Below are 17,227 nucleotides of genomic sequence, written 5' to 3' on the forward strand. Positions count from 1 at the left end.
GCATTTATTCTAAATATTGGAAAGTTACTTTCCAGAAACTTATGAAAAACACAAAGAGATTAAAAGTTAAGTAGTCTGTAAGGTTACTTCTCAGGATGCTTACAAGTTGACCTCTGAGCAAACAAAATATAGAGCACTTTTATTGGAAGATGTTTTTGTGCAGTGTTAACTAGCTAACCTTGTACTTTCACGCTCTTCCTCTGGAAAGAGATCCCCAGATTTATTCTTCACTTACAGCATTTGCTGTATTTTAAAATACATTTCCTTCTCAGATTGAATGCATTCACATTTGTGCACAGAAAACAGTGTCTTGGCTTTGCCCAGATAGAAGTTGCATGCTTCAACAACTGCATCTGTCCAAAAAGCACACAGTCGCTCTTAAATTCTAGCGTTGTCAAGGTCTCTGACCACGCAGCATAGTTTTACAATTAGGAACTGTTAGTGTTTGTAAGACATTGCATAGCTTTCACATACAAACTCTTTTCAGTTCCAGAATGTTTTTTTGTTATTTGGGAAACAAGCAAATGCCTGTCACAAAAATCCTTTCTGTGCAAGTCTGTGTGAATGGACTCTATAGATGCTTGTGTGTAGCTGAAGATCTAACCACCGGAAAACAGCAAGCTGGAGAGTAGAAGTAGATATTGCTAAAGCGTGAAGTCTCCCAAGAACCGGTAAGCTCAAGACTAGCGGTCTTGTGGAATCCAGGAGAACAGAGAAACTCAGAACACCAAGACTCTGCTCGTCTGTCCAAGGCCACCAGCACACACTACCATCAACAACAGCTTGTTAAATAAAAGGAAAAAGACTGCATTCAAGAAAGCAGCAGCTGCTATAGGCAGGCAAGGAGTACGGGATTACGCACACACCTGATGAAAGAGGGAGGGCCTTGAGAGATTTTTTTTGAACACCCACATAGAAGCTGTTGGTGAACTAGTACACCCTACCACTTCTGTGGAGGTCTCCCAGCTGTTGTTCCAACCCAGTAATTGAGTAAACATGTTTGAGAATAATTGCTTGCACTGCATGAATAGTTACCTGCCATTAATGGAATCGAGCTGTTGCTATTAATAATTAGCTTCATTAATACAAGGTGTTCTAGTAGCATTGGTTGTGATCCATGCATCCCACAACTCTGTCCCCATCACGGAAACTTGCAGTATCTTAGTCCATCCCTGTGGACGCAAAGTAAGCACCCAGAACACCGAACTAGCTGTTTCTGACACATGACAGGGAAGGAAGAGCTGATGAAAAAGCCAAGCCATGGTACAAACATCTTTAAAAGGCACTGTCCTCAGTCAATCCCAGGACTGCATACCACTAGTGAAATGAACAGGTCCATCCATAAAAGAAAAAAAAAATGCAAAAAGCGTGCTCGCATTAATAACAAAGGCTCATTTCACAAGTATAGGACACCTTTCACAGTGGTTTACATTGTCTTCAGGAGGGAAGGAGGAGTGTTCAAAGAATCATTAAGAAAACAAGACAAAGCATTCTAAAGACAACAGGCAACTAAATACTACACTACAGCCTGCCCTTAAATCTTCAACTACTGCAGATACACCTGTATCTGAAACTTAATTGGAGGAGATTGTTTTCCCAAGAGCAGGTACCCAGGAAGACACATTCTGGAGCACTGTTCTTAAAATAAGAAATAGCTCATGCATCCTGACTTCATGGATAGCAATGACCATCCAGTCTCTGCACATACTACAGAATACCACCAGGATTACCTGGCAGTTCAGCTCCACTGCTTCTAGCACTTGTGGAAGCTGAAAGATGTACGCCTTTAACATTGATGGCAATCTGTCACTGTATCAAAGCTGGTTTATGATTAACCAGGAAGCTAGCAGATTTAAAAAGGCAAAGCTTGTAAACACACAGAAGGTTTAAATTAATATTTCTGTACAAAAGATTTAGGCACACTCATGGCTCTTACAAGATTTTTATTTTTTTTTTTTAAAACAAATCTAACATTAAAACAAACCTTCCAGAACATAGTCCCTGCCATAATGAATCTTGGGGTTTTTTTTAAATATGCTTTGGTGTACTGAATTAAGCAAAGGCTTGTTTCACTTTTTATGAATGCACGAGTGAAAATATACAATTTCACTTTTATTGAGTAGATATTCATTGAAGTCTGTTTCTTGCAAAGGCAAAAAGCTGGTCAAACTTGATATCATGTCAGAATAAACCTCACACAGGAATTCTAATCCATTAGAAATTACTGGGATGTTTACAAATAAGCTTTTCTGAAGATGGAAGGACACTTATAATACATTGTTTTGGCAGCTAACAGTATCACATCTGATGTGTTGTTAACAACAGTAAAGCCTTACAAAAGCCCTGTTAAGGAACAGCATCTGTGAATGCTTAGAAGTTGCATTCACTGAATTGCAGGAAGTGTACTAGATTTGATGTATTTGTTGCTGCTTAGAATATTCATGAGTTTCACTGATCCCAGGAAAAGTCATCCATTGAGATGGACTGAAAAGTCAGTAGCATTTTGGTACAGAATCTCAAAATCCATTTGAAAACTTCAAAATTCCTTAAAAAGAACCCTACACTTTAGAACTGAATAATGCTTTCTGTTGAAAGGACCTGTGAGATACAAGTATTAAATCAGTTCACCGAATTAAGCTCTAGTTTACAAAAGCCCAGTGGAACAGTTACAAGCTTTTTTCCCTGCTAGTTTTATATAACCACACTGGAATGCATATTAACACTCTCAAACGACACTCAAAAATGTTTCAGTAGGTGCACTGAAGAGCTTGAAAAGTAACTGAAGTGCCACTGAATAAGACGACATTACTGGCACATACTAAGACACCTATTCCTAACATTGTTCGGATTACACTATACAAAAACCTATGGGCTCTGATCACACAACTACAACAGCTGTTGCAACAGCTACAAGTGGCAGTTTTCTTCCTTATTTAACAACATTTCTTCAGCTATTCCTGCCTGTGCCCACAGCACTCTGTGCAAGTTTCACCATATTGATGGTACAGTAATTCAAAGATGTTAACCATTTCCACAGGTGGCATTAATGTGATGTTCTAGTAACGTAATTGCTTGTTTCCACTCTGCTTTTGCTTTTCAAATCACTTTTTTGTTGCTGTTTAAGGTAAATTGGTGAAGTCTAAATGCAGATAGAATTAAGTCTCAGAAGAGGATAGGTGGAACTTGATATTTTAATGGGATTTTTTGTTGTTTATTTGGGGGTTTGGGCTTCTCTCCCCCCCCCTTAAAATCTGAAACCAAAAATTTTTTTCCACTTTTTGAGCTAGCTATATGCTAGCCCAAGAGGATGACAGACTTCCAAGTTTTAGAGGAAGTTACTGAAAAATATCAGAGACAATTACTTCAAGCTTAATTTTAAATTTCATCCAACACCAGACTAGAAACTGAGCTGCCATATTTGCAAAATAGCCACTCAAAGAAAGCTGAAGTGCTCTGAATAGCAACAACCACAAACATCAGCAGGCAGGAAAGGCACCAGGCTAGACACAACTCCAGTACTGTGCCTCTATGTACAATTGACTCACCTCTCCATAAGGCCAAGTAGCCTTGTGATAGTCTTCTGTTTGACCAAAAATGTCAAACTCAAATCTAGTTTCAAGCTAGATGTCATTTTGCTACAGTTCTTTCAACAAAAATCACACATCTGGATCTTCCCTTTCTACAACTCCACTGTGTGTCAGTAACAACAGGCTGTGAGTATTTTGCTGCTTTGTGCATCCCAACAAAACCTGAAGTTGCTTTCTTTCCCACTCCAAATGCACATCTTTGGGTTTCCAATCTTAACTTTGAGCCTCCAAGGAGCCTGCCAGAAGAATAACCTCTGAGGATTCAGAGCTCTGATATTGTTGAGATATAGTACTGCATTATTGGAATCAATTAACTTTATTTACTTCCCATTTTTCCCTAAAACTCCCATTTGAGTCCAGCATTCTTAACAGTAACACTTGGAAACAGCATTCATAAACGTGTATCTGCCCTTAGTCCTCTAGCTTTAAAACAAGATATAGATCCTGACTCATCTCTCCACGCCCTCCATGAAACTGTAACCTGTAGCCTTTAAACCCATACATTCAACAGCACTTGTTAAGCTCCAGCCCCAGCTTTCAACACTACAGGACTAAAGGAAGTCATTTGGTAGCACTGCTATTCTAACCTGGTAGAGCAGCAAGAGCATGAATTGTGCTAGAACCACAAAGGAAAGAAAACAGTAGTTTAGAAATCTGTGAAACACAACTAAGCTGTGAGATGGCAAGCTAAAATGCAGTCCTGGCCTGTATAGCTTACTCTGCATTGTTAAAGTAATTTTAATGTGATTGCCTAGAAAGCCATCCTAACTGTTTAGCCAGTGATTCTAGTAATGCAGTTTCAATCAGATTTCTAGAAGGCATAGCAAACTTAAAGATAATTAGTCAGCCAAAGCAGACAGGTGTCCTAATACGGATTTGCCTCCTCCGTATCAAAGGAAAACTTGCAGCATCATTCTACTTCTTAAGTGTTAGAGAATCAAATCATTAGAACTCCACCTTCTCACTCAAGCTTCACCTGGTCTGCTGTTTTTAGTTCTCTAGATACAAATTTCAAGTGCAGAGGAAGGTTAGGTCTTACACCTGAACCATTTAAGATGAGTATCAGTATGAAGCATATTAAGATGAGCCTACCTTTCTCCAATTTGTTAATCCTGCACTACGAAAAACAGCAAAAAGCAAGTGGTATCAACTACTGAGACAAGGATACAGTCTCAGAAGAGAGCGTAAAACAGATGATCATCATTACTGTTACACAGAGCAACCAAGCATGCTTCCTTATGGCTCATTTTAATATACAGATAAATCTAATTCAAAGCGCTGCACCATATTAGACAACAAAAAACTGTGCGCATCCCTGGAAAGCAATCCTTGCAAAACTTGAAGCATGGCACCAAAGAAACAATTTTTTCCAAACACAATACTCAGAATTCAGAGTTATCTTAAAAATAAATAAACATTGTGTTTAAATCTTGATGCTGAAAGCTAGACTACTATTCTCTAATTTATTTCCCTTGCCAGGTAACTTCAACCTTGCTCAAAATGTTTACTCGCTAATCTACAAATAAAGTAGTTCTAACAAGTGACCTTTTAAGTTAGAGTACTAAAAATTACTTTTTTTTTTAAATGCCCTTAAATACCCTTACTGTTAAAACATTTTTCTGACTTTTACTTTACACACATAACAATCTGGTTTACTGTCATTTTCAATCAACAATAATTTCTTTTCATTGCATCCACCTTTCAAGATTTATGATAACAGGGAAGCACTGAGAAAACAAGCTTTGAAAGCCACAAAAACTGACAAAGGAAGTGAGGGTTGATTATATTTTCCTTTTTATTAAGCATCTAGACACTGCATAAGACAACTGTCTCATGTTAAATCCAGGGAAGCAAGACACCAACAGGAAGGAATCAGCATCACACCAAGAACATCCTCACTCTATCCTATATAACTTTTCCTCCCAGAATCACAAAGGCTTAGAGGGGGAATCCAGCATAGAATTAATGCTACAAATGAGCACCGAGTTGGACAAAAAACAGTTTAGGTTTTCTGTTTGTTTGTTTTAAATATAACTACAAAAAAGCAGTTAAAAACCCTGGAAGTTGCATTTCTCTGCAATAACTAAAGTACATTAAAAGTCCACTGCTTCCAGTAAAGCCTCAGAATTTGTAAAAGGAATATGAAGTACAAAACTCATTAAAAACTGTGTATGTATTATGATACAATTGATTTTGCATCTCCAGAAAGAACAGAGTTCTGCTTCTGCACACAGTCTGTTCTTGCTCCACCCCTATGCTATTTTTTAAACAAGCTTCCTAGGCATACAAAATAGGTCCATGTTTAAAATTTGTTGAAATTTCAATTAGCCCAAAGACAAACTGATAAGGAAACTACTTATGTACCTAATAATCTTTACCCAGAGAGCTGTATCAGTAAGGAGTTAGAAGAGGTGTGCCCCAGGATTTGTTACAGATGCATTTTTACTGGTATACTATTAAAATGAATCATTTTGACTTAAACCCATACTTTCAGAATAGTCTGCACAAATTCTGAAGGCCCCTGCAAGCCTGCAATTCCATATGCCTTCATGACTATAAGTGAGTACATAACAAGAATTATTACATTCACATTGGCATGTTTTTACCATGTGTAAAACGCATAAGCTGCTTAAGAACACAACAGAATTTTTCTTCATACTCAAGTCTTGTCCACTCTGTTAAGGTCTTAAGTGCAACAATTTGGAAATACCAGCAGAAAAACATTGCTTGATTATACACAATTAGCTCCTCTGCTTTAAACAAGACTTTTTAATAATTTACATACAGAAACAAATGTAACTCAACTCTAAGCATAAATAATGAATCATTAAAAGGAAATAAAACCTTTTTGGTTAGCCACTTACAAAGCTTGCAAAGCAACAAAAGTAGGATTCTACTACATTTTAAGTTGTTTATATACAGTACACCATTTGTAGGAATTGATAAAAAAGCATCCAAAAAGTTGCAATGTATGTTCAGAGTGCACACAGTAATTATTTCTTAAGACCAATGGCTAGGGTGTCCCCATTATTTTAGATTTTAATTATATGACATTGTCCAGGAGCTATTTGCTCACTTTCACATGCTTATAAGTGTTTTCTCACATTATTAGTTATGGCTGAAAAAGTGACATGAACATAAAAATATTAAGAGCAAATATCCCCTACTTTACAAATATACTTATCAACTCACCCTTTACTCTCACATTTCAACCTTAATTTGTAAGTTAACATGCAACTGTTTTTAGGTTTAGTTTAGAATTCTTAACATTGAGATTTAGAACAAAACACTGATAAATTTAGAACTTACTACACATTCTACATTTTTAGTTTCAATAATTTAGAATAACGTCAGCCCATTTTGATTCAATACATTTATACAGTTGCTCTGAGCACAAGTTTCCAAGTTCTGCCCTATATTGGAGGAGAGGTGACCCAGCTGATTTTACAGTTCACATCTTCCACCACCTTGCTACAAGGAGAAGCTGGACACCAGCTTCTCTTAAAATTTTGTTACCCCCAAACACAGACCTATTACAGGATGTTTCTAGTTTTAGCACCTTTAAGCAGAACAAAGATCTCTTCTTTCTCTCCACACCAAGACAACTGTCATGGTTTAAGCCTAGCCAGCAACTAAGCACCACACAGCCACTTGCTCACTTCCCCCCCACACCCAGTGGGATGGGGGAGAGAATCGAGGAAAAAAGTAAATCCAAACTACAACGATATACCAGCTACTAGAAAGAAAGTTAACTCTATCCCAGCCAAAACCAGGACAACAACCCAAAGAGTATACCAAACTACCCTCTCCAACGGAACTTCAATGTTTGCACCTGTAACAGTCTAAAACTACAGTCTTAAGTGCTATACAAGGAAGTTTTTGGTCTCCTCCTCCTCCCCCGCAAGAATTAAAATAAGGAAACCAAAAAATCCTATCCAGGAGAACATGCATCTTCAGCAAGAGCAAGCTTGCAGTATTATTTTTTCTTTAATGAAACTGTGACATTTCCATTGATATCACTGGTCAACTAAAGCCTCAGCTACAATTGGGTATACCTAAAATCTAATGAACTGTCAACGAGTAGCTGCTAAGGATTGAGGGGTAGGGGAGGAGGAGGGGTTTCTGGCCTCCTAGAAAGGCCACAGACATTAACAGAAGTACTGCTACCAGTCCCAAAGTGGCTTTACAAACTCTACTGGCAAAACAGGTTTACTACAGGTACACAAATACTTGGGAAGTTTTAAGAGTTGAAAGCATTTAGCAATATTACAGAACACTCTGTACAGAACACTTACTGGTAAACAGTATTTTAACTGTCTACATTATACTCTTAAAGAGCTGTTGCACAGGTCAGCTTTACAAACAGGCTCAAGCATTCAAAAACATATGTAAACAAGCAGACACATACAGAAGGTAACAGACATGGTTAAATTTCAGAATGCTCAAGTACAAAAAGAGTAAAGGAAAATAATCAGTGTAGTCTCACCTTTACTTTTCAGAGTGAACTAGCAAAACAGAACTCTATGCCAAACTGTTCTATCATCTTCATATTTTACCAGGCAGTTCAGCAGCTATTTTTACACTACACCAAACACTGTGGTCAATCTTCTGTAATAATAATCAAACATCACTTGCCCACAGAATCAAAACCAAAATCCTAGATCACAGCTGCAAGAAGTGAAGAATTTCTACCAACTACAGGTGTTCTGCTATTTCTTGTATGGCCAGGAATATCCATTCCAACAAAGCCACAGCTGGTTAACCAGCAACACACTCCAAGCAAGACTGCGCTAGAGGAATAAGACCTATACATCACACACACACAATGGCCAAGCTGCTTCAGCTCCACTAAGGGGAAGCCCATTTCTCTTCCTTGCACCAGTAATGTACTGCACTCCCTTTGCTGCATCGATTCTGAGACTCTCCATACCTTGCAAGTCAATTCAATTCACTAATCCCACAGAAAACCATCCACATTTTTTCATTCCCCAGCTTAATGAGCTACAGCAGATCACAGAGGATCAAATAAATACCAGAAGCAGGGAAGAGACATTCCCTTTGTCTCCTGATAACAGCAAATTCTTCAATCAGCTCACCAAGATATCTCAAGAAAGTACAACCCAATGAAGCAAACTACCTAAAACTGTTCCAGTAATGACTCGCTCTCAGTTAAGGCAAAAGTCACCAGCTTTATCAGGGCAGTCACTATACCTCTAGTCCAAGTGTTCCTATACAAGATACATTGTCAAGACAAAGGTGAGAAACATTTCCAGCCTTTGACACAGCCTGCAAGTCTGTGAACTGTAAGTTCAAACACTGAGCAGAGTTTTATTTTGAAGAGTGTCCCAAGAGTTGGTGATGCTTACTACTCCAACCAGCCTGGTTAAGCCTCAGTTAGTATTTTTCCCTTCTCGTCCCAGACAGAGTGCCTGTCAACTACTCGACTGTGTAATGTAGTACTACAAAGTACTACTGTACTACTTTTGTAGCCACTCAGCGTATCAGGTTTCTGCTGTGGTTAGCAATTCACAATACATTTTATGTCACTGCTGCAGTGATAAATTGCAGAAATACTACAAAATGCAAGAATCCATTTTTAATCTGTTACACAGCTGATATTAATATGTAGAGCCTGATTCCCTTCAGTTTTGCCTGATGGCTTTTTACAAAGCAAGGACAAAATTTCCCAATCTACTCGGCTGCCTACAGGATTTGAGGAACAGCAAGCAACCTGCAAAACACCTAAAGTTTACAACAACAAAAAGCTAGAATCATAGAACCATTTACATCGGAAAAGACCCTTAAGATCATAGAGTCCAAACATTACCCTAACACTGCCAAGGTCACCACTAAACCATGTCCCCAAGCACCACATCTACACATCTTTTAAATACCTCCAGGGATGGTGACACCACCACTTCCCCGGGCAGCCTGTTCCAATGCCTGACAACCCTTTCAGCAAAGAAATTTTCCAAACATCCAATCTAAACCTCCCGTGGAGCAACTTGAGGCTGTTTTATCCTATTGCTTGTGACTTGGGAAAAGAGACCAGCACCCACCTCACCACAACCCCCTTTCAGGTAGCTGTAGAGAGCGATAAGGTCTCCCCCCTCAGCCTCTTTTCCTCCAGGCTAAACAACCCCAGTTCCCTCAGCCACCCAAAGCAGAGATATTTTGTGCTCTGGAATCTCCGCAGCAGAGATATTTTGTGCTCTGGAATCTCCGCTGCTTCCCATTTCACAGCTACCAACTGCCCAAATACCTTTGGTAGTTCATGGTTTGTTTAGTTTTTTAAAGCATTCTGGCATCCTGCATACAAACAGCTTCATTATTGTCCAGCAGCAAGACAGACCAGATCCTACATTAACAGATGCGTTAGGCAACCGAAGCAATACAGACAGGACTGAGCTTTGTGGGGCCTGAGACACAGCCAGGGCCAAGCTTCCCCTGCTACAGAAAGCAGAGGAGCTGGCATCAACAACTCTGCTGTTCTTGGAGAGCAAGTAAGACGTGTGAAGTACACCTTTCTCTCATAGCATCTTCCTCAGCACATCAGACCAGACCTCAGTAACAGAGGCAGCAGCAGCAAGCCTGGGTGTCTGTGGCTCCAGCAGAGGCAGAAGAGCTATAGATGTTTTGTTGTTCTCTGTATCTCTGGTGTCTTTTCTCCTTCACTTCTAGACAATCACTTAGTTTGCCTATTCCTATAGCTGGCCTTCAGGAAGTTTTAGATCAACAGAACTCCCCTAGCTGAGGGAAGCCAACAAGGCAGCTTTTATTACACTACATTATCAAGAGAGACTCTTTCACTTACCCGAGAGCACATTAAATAAAAGTTCCCAATATAACAATGGAAATTGAACATGACTTCTTCTTAATAAAGGAGTAACTTGGAGAAGGATGGAGAAAAACAGAAAAGAACTTCCTCCTATAGGCTACAGGTATTATTTTCAATCAGGAAGTAAGAAAGCATGAAAGGAATTTACAGGAACACCAGTCTGAGTGTTTGGCTCTCAGAAGTTCTGGAAGAATAAACTCATCTATGACCACCAAAACTAGTTTTTCACTAATCAAAGTCATAAGTTCACCCACACAACATCCATCCACCTCTCACACTGCTATTCCAGTGACAGGCTAGAAGCAACATGCTCTGCAGGTGGTTTGCACAACAGACTGTTTCCTCCAAATAGAGCCAAATTAACAGAGTCTCTTTTGCAGGCTCTCCTTAAGCTCAGCCTTCATTCAAAAACCTGTAGGATTTTTATATTCGAGTCCTCTCAATCTTAGAGAAGTTTGACTGAACCTAGCTAAGAGGCTGCATTATTAGAGAGACCAGGCAGTAACTGCCTAAGCTTCACTTCCCTAGAAAGCAATAATAAAAAGGTTGAGAAGCACAGCACAGTCTGAAGCTGAGACACTGAAAGCAATGCCTGCCACCCAGTCTAACAAACCTAGTCCCTTCCCAGCTGAACAACAAACAAGACCAGTAAGGGATAAAAAAAGGACAGGCTTTATATCATAAACATCTCAGCAGTTCCCAGAAACTGAAGAGAACAACAACAATTTTTGCATCCATGTGAATGAAATGTGATCAAAACCCTTAAACTCCTTTTTTATTCTTAAACAATCAAGACAAAATAGCCTAATGAATAATTGAACAGCCAGGAGAGCAAAAGCATAAAACTATCATTTTCTTAGAGGCCAGCTGTGATTAAAGCGACCTCCTTCGGTTGTCATTTTCCATGTAAAATATTCTCCTTTTAGTCAGAGGCTATTCAGAAGAAATGTCCCATTCACTTTGTCACACTACTCTCAATATATTGAGTCTGTAAGAAATTCTGTGACACAAAATAAGCAGAAGAGACCAAGGAATGAAAAAGGCCTTCTGCAAAATGGAGGGGGGGAGATACTTTCAAGTTGAGTTTAAAGGCCTCTGTAAAAACTCCTTAGCAAAACAAGCTATGATTCCAGCAGTTTGTTGCACACTAAACAGCAATTTCAGCTGTTTGACTTGAAAAAACCTACATACAACCTCACGCCCCCAGAAAACCCTACAGCATTAGTTTAAGGAGACCTTACTTCAGGGAAAATCCTGTCAGGATTTTAAGACTCCTAGTGCAAATATCTGTACCAACATAGAATATTACACTGTCTACCAAGGAGAGCAGAGAAATTGCTAATAATATTTTAGGTAGTTTAAATTGATAAAGATTATACATATGGTATATGTATAAGGTCTTATAAGTGACATCTATTTATTCAGCTGGGGAGTGGGGGGGGGGCGGAGACAGGCTGCAGACAGAAGTTGGAGCAATATAGCAATTAGATACCTATCCGGAGTTAAATTAGCACATGATTCTTCCACTTGTGCCCCTGAAATTTAACTTTGGTTTGCTACTCAACAGACATCCTAGCCAAAATGACAACACAGGTGCACAGCATCTTACAGACGTATGGTGAAACACCCATTGCTAATGTTTTTTTGGAAACACAAGACCCTTTAAAACCACTGCATCATGAAGCCTGGGAGTGAAACTTTCTCGAACAGGTATTTTCAACTCCTAGACCTTGAGGACTTGCTCATTTTCATTAGCTGCTTGGAACTAGTTCACTAAAAAACCAAGGCTGCTGTCATACAGATTTAATTTGCTACAGTGGCATCCACACTTGTGAGAAAAACTTTAGATGTGTAGAGATATTTCTTTGACCTTTTTATGAATAAAAAGTTCGTATAATTTGGGTAAAATTTTCTATGTACACGGTTATTAAAAAAGTCAGGAGCCAAAAAAGGTAAGTACTAAGCATTCGTCTTCAAAGTTTGCTACAGTTTGTTTTACTTTGGAGATTACATTTACTCAAGTTGTCATTATATTTGTTACTCATATGACTGAAAGCCAGAAACTGGACATGTCAACACAACTTCATAAAATAAATCATTCTTGCAAACAGTGAATGAAGAATCTACAGAAAAACTTCTCATTTTGAGATAATGTTTTTTCATTAACGTTTTTTCCTATTTATATCAAGTTAACTATGTCTCTGACTCAGGAAAAGAGAATACTATTTGGAGTTAGTCACAGATTTGGGTCCAGGTGCTCTTGCTTACTTTCCCCAGTCAGCTTTAATTCAAATCAAATATAAGTATCCGCTTGTTCACTTAAATTACAAGATTGTTTAGACAAAGCAAAAAGCTAGGTCTGACAAAGACAGAAGGGTAGAGGGTGCCCTCACAATTTTTGGGTGAAGCTTTGTTCTATTCCCTTAGCTCTTCCCTCCAATTATCTTCCCAATATATTGTCAGTATATTTCCTTGACCTGTTAGTGGCACTCTATTGTGGGTTTTGGGGGGGGGTTGTTTGTTGGTTTATTTGGACAGGGTAAAAACAACCCCCAAAATCAAAACCAAACACACAAGTCCTTCAGGACATCAGCAAGAGCTGAGCAAGATATATGACAGGCAATACAGGAATATAAATTAAGCATCATGAAGTGCCCCCATCAATTTGTTCTTTGATCTTTACACAAACAGAAGGTTTAGAAGATTTGTCATAACTAAGATAGCTCATTCCCCATTTGACTCTCATTTTTGACCAAAACCCCTCAAAACAGATTTCTTTCCCATAGAGGCACAGTACATCCCCTGAAGTTTCATGCTGATTTATGAAACAAAAAAGCTCTGTATACAAAGAGAAACATTGATTCTGGTATTAAACATTCACAATATGCAACTGTAGACTAGGCATATGCCTATATAGCTCAAAGAGCTGCAGGTACTACTTGGTAATAAATGGAAATACAAACTACAGATCTAGAGACATTACTATATACACAAGTAACAATACTCAGGGGACTGAACCTCTTTGCAACCTTCCATGGTCTCTGTCAAGGACATCTGTAGGAACGAGAAGATTAGGAGCTTTTGAAGAACTACCTACTTACTAAACCACAGAACTGTGTTTACAAAAAGGGAGAAAAAGATGTGGGCTTCAGTGATTTCTCAGTTTGGTCCTACATATACTGACTCCCTTCAACTTTCCATCATCTCCCCAAGTGAAGATTTTTCAAAACTTCTGGACAATAAGCACAACCATTCTGGGTGAGGAACGAAGGGTGTATGAGACTAAAGACAGTTTTTATAAGGATATGTATGCCAACTACCATATACGCTTACAACCCCTTACACCTATTGCTCACAGCACATTCTAAAGACCTATGAGAATTGGCAGCTATGAATTAAGCTCTTTGCAATTTTAACAGGAAAACTTGTTAAGAGGAATTCTGGAAAACAAGTATTTGGGAAAACAGTGCTTTACTACAACAAAGTTCACTGCTGTTGTCAACAAAAAGCTTTGAATCCAAGAATAAGAAACTTTGCCAACTACCAGGTACCTAAATTTATCTAGTAAGTATACAATTCAGAAACGAACAATATCTACACAAGCTAAGGTGATGCCTGGTACACACATACAGAACTGTGAAGTACAATGCATCTTTAAAACAGGTTCAGAATCACCGTGGCTTTACCTCAGCCCTGGAATACTCACTGCTGCTTGCCCTTTTTGATTTACTGTTCTGCTCTGTATGTGCTGCTTCAGGGGATAAAGTATACTGCAATCAAGGTAATCATCATGGCTTTAATTCAACTGTCCACACAACTTCCCTGCTTGCTGAACCATTCTGTACTCAACAGCAATCCACTGGGGCTACCCAAAAGAGATCCAATAACCCAAGAATAGAGCGTTGCACTTCTAAGCTCCTATGTAAGACCACAAACCATAAGAACAGTGCCTACATGTGACTGCATTATGAATCATACACAGGAGTACGAAGCAGTGACAGGTGACTTTCAAGAAGCCACTTAATGTTCTGACCATAACAGTAGCACAGTGGAGACAAGTGACCATAGTCATGCAATTTTCCTTGCCACGGCACTCTGCTCCACATACCTCTGATTTACTTGAGGCATCCCACTTCACATGCTGAGAGAAACAAAGAGGTAGAACAAGAAGACAGCAAAAAAAATATTTTTCAGTTAAAAGCTGTTAGTGATGATTTGACAGGCTTAATAATTTGGCACAAACACAACTTAAGATCCCAGGGCCAAACATTACATGTAATACTTACCTGAAAAAAAAAAAGTTTTAATCATTGATGTAAACCTTCCCATGATCTTAGTTTAATTGTTACTGACAATCTCAAGGGCACAGCCACTCTTTCTGTCACAGAGCTCAGGTAAGATACTGCTGTTGACAGCTGCTCACTTTTTCCCCCTAACTCACCTCATCGGTTTCTCCTCCGGTTCAGTGACATGAAGACAGACAATTAACATGGATGATTTCAAAGAACTGCAAAGCAGGCCAGTCTGATAACTGAAGAGCTGAGAACAAGCAGCTGGAAACAGCAGCCTCCTAACCCAGATCTGCCATGACCAAACAGTTTGTCTGACCAGGCAATTACAACAATGAAGCTTTCACACTGAAGGCACTAGGACTTCCCCCTTGCCTTCTCTCAGTTTTTAACTAACAGCAAGAAATGTCCACCTTTTAAAAGGATTTCCATGTAATTAGGACTATTAGAAAAAAACAATGGGAGCTACCAAATTTTAGACATTTTGTAAAATAAACGAAGAGCATTACAAGTGAAATATCCTATATAAGATGCTCCAGGTTGCTGAACTACCCGTGTTTAGCACATCCAGTACCTTTTCTCATACACTGTGGGAGCAGGTACGCATCCTGACAACACATGAACGAGTTGTTCTCTCTCAGCAAGTACTTTTGATAGCATACAGCCACCCGGTACAACTTAAACTTTGGGAGCAACATCATTTATGGCTCTGTGCTCATTCAAAAATACAAGCAACCATCTGCCGAGAAGCTTTACAAGCAAGAATAGTTGCTACCAACATTCAATCACAGGACAATTTTTACACAATTTGAGCCCTCATTACTGAGAGCCAAGGTATTTCTCTAAGAACTAGAGAAAAAATCCACTTACAACAGCAACTGTCAGTTTTGAATGAATCTGAGCAGTTTAAAAAAAAAAGTGAGAAGTCTAAGCTTTTAAAGCTTCAGGAATAGTTTAGAAGACAAGAACTACTCAAAAAAATGAGGACAAGAAAGTTTTATTACCACTTTTCTAAGCAATGGAGATTACAAACTCTAGTGTTACTGTATCTAGAGAGAAATCTATCAAGGAAGAAAAGTCTGGGTTTGTTTTTAAAAATCAGTAAAAGTGGTTTTTATTAGCAGATCTCATTTCGGCTGCTCAGATGAAACCAGCTGTAACTAAGGCATTTTTATGAACATATAGGCAGAGCTGAAGGTAAAGTCTCTGAGGGCAATGCTGCTCACCAGGCCAAACGTACAAGAGGCACAGACAGCTGGGCCAGTCAGGCTATGAAACTGGCTCCCTGGCAAACCCTTTTTTTCACTGAGGTGTCAGCACTATAGCTTTTGCCAGGATAGAAGCAATTAAATTTTTCCATGTATTACCCAAGCCTTCACTGAAAACAGCAAACGTCAGTGTATATTGACAACTTCTACTGCACATCAAGTTCAGCCTTTTCTATGAGGAAAATTCTCCAGAATGTCATTAAGATATTGCTCTGGGGCAAAAAGCAACAAGTACCAATGTCACTGGTCAAAGTGTTCAAGTAATGAGGCAAAGGGAAGGTAATGTACTGCAGTCCATGCACAGTAGGGAGAAAAAAAAAGTGCGGGAGGGAAGAACACTAATAGGAAATAGTGGGAATAGAGGGACATCTCTCAACCCATCCTTGAAACAAAGCGGAGGCATCAAACTTGCCCTGCAACTGCCACCATCCTTATCCTCAGTCAAGAATCCATCTCTCCCTTTCCTGAGGGTTTTGGCAGAAGGAGCCTATTTCTCAGGTTGGGATCCTGCCTTGAGATCAAACCTCTCCTATGTCAGTTCTTCAGCTAATGGATTTAATCGGTCATATCGAAACACTTAGAGACCCACCGTGCTATCAGAGTGACTGTCACACAACAACTATAACCCTGGGGCTTTGGAGAATAAAACCTGTTAGAAATTTGGAAATTAAACTCCCCTCTTCAAACATAATAAAAGTAATATAGAGTATGCCATAAACTGTTACAGTCAAGATGCATCTCCTGTGTCAGATGTTACAAAGTGAGCGATGCTACAGAGTCCCCAGGGTAACAAAGCTGGATGTCCTAAAAGTTTTTGGGTTTGTGCTAGAAACTTAACAGAAGCCCAATTAATTTGAGCACAAAGCCTGGTCCTTGAAGCTCTCCACGCCACGCTTCAGAAAAAATAAGTAAACGGTACCTACAGCGTCAACAGGTAGCAAGAGCTTTACGGACCTTTGCAACTTTGGCGATGATTCTCAGAATCGCCCGAAAGTAGCTCGTGGGTTCGTTCAGACAGTAAAACGCTCTGGCACAGGAAGCGAGTTCCAGCGAGAAGTCCACACCGTTTGTAGCGGCAAGAGTACCTTCACCGTACCACCCTCACGCCCAGCGCAAAGCCTCTCTCTCGCTGCAGCAATATTGACTTGGGGGCAGAAGAGCCCGTCGGGGCTGGAATCGCTCGCCATCTGACCGGCAGTCTTTTGACCGCTGACCCCAGACACGGTCCTCCAGACAGCCCCACCA

At 39.4% G+C, this 17,227-nt stretch overlaps 1 protein-coding gene across 4 annotated transcripts in view; it reads right to left on the minus strand.

Moving 5' to 3' along the window:
- TBC1D12 (TBC1 domain family, member 12) overlaps positions 1-17,211 on the minus strand; it is a 47,868-nt gene extending 30,657 nt beyond the window's left edge. For all 4 annotated transcript variants that reach the window (XM_010564941.1, XM_010564942.1, XM_010564940.1 and 1 more), the window contains exon 1: positions 16,937-17,211. The gene's annotated coding sequence lies outside the window, so the exon portion shown is untranslated. The remainder of the gene's footprint in view (positions 1-16,936) is intronic.
- Positions 17,212-17,227: the final 16 nt, after the last annotated feature.

The sequence above is a fragment of the Haliaeetus leucocephalus genome, unplaced genomic scaffold (assembly GCF_000737465.1).
Source record: "Haliaeetus leucocephalus isolate CR32 unplaced genomic scaffold, Haliaeetus_leucocephalus-4.0 Scaffold184, whole genome shotgun sequence".
Classification (NCBI taxonomy): domain Eukaryota; kingdom Metazoa; phylum Chordata; class Aves; order Accipitriformes; family Accipitridae; genus Haliaeetus; species Haliaeetus leucocephalus.